Here is a 313-nt window from a genome sequence, read left to right as displayed (position 1 = left end):
GTGAGTCACTGACACAACTTCATGTCCATACAACTTAGTTTGACGTGTTGCTACAGCAACAACACATCAGTCAACAATGACAATTGACAGTGTAAGTAAATGCTGATGAAATGATGCACATTTCTAAATGCCTCGTATTCGTTACAAACTTAAAGGAGAGGGGTTGAATATGAATTAGCTGCACCAGGGGCTGGTCTAGTGATTGTGCTGGAGGCAGTGGTTTGATCCCCTGTTCTGCCACTCACTTCCTCTGCTGGATCATCCAGCTCCCTGTATACATTGTTATCCTAAAAACAGAATATTAATTTGCTAA

The sequence above is a fragment of the Oncorhynchus masou genome, unplaced genomic scaffold, assembly GCF_036934945.1.
Source record: "Oncorhynchus masou masou isolate Uvic2021 unplaced genomic scaffold, UVic_Omas_1.1 unplaced_scaffold_2811, whole genome shotgun sequence".
Taxonomy (NCBI): Eukaryota; Metazoa; Chordata; class Actinopteri; order Salmoniformes; family Salmonidae; genus Oncorhynchus; species Oncorhynchus masou.
This window is presented reverse-complemented; position numbering follows the sequence as displayed.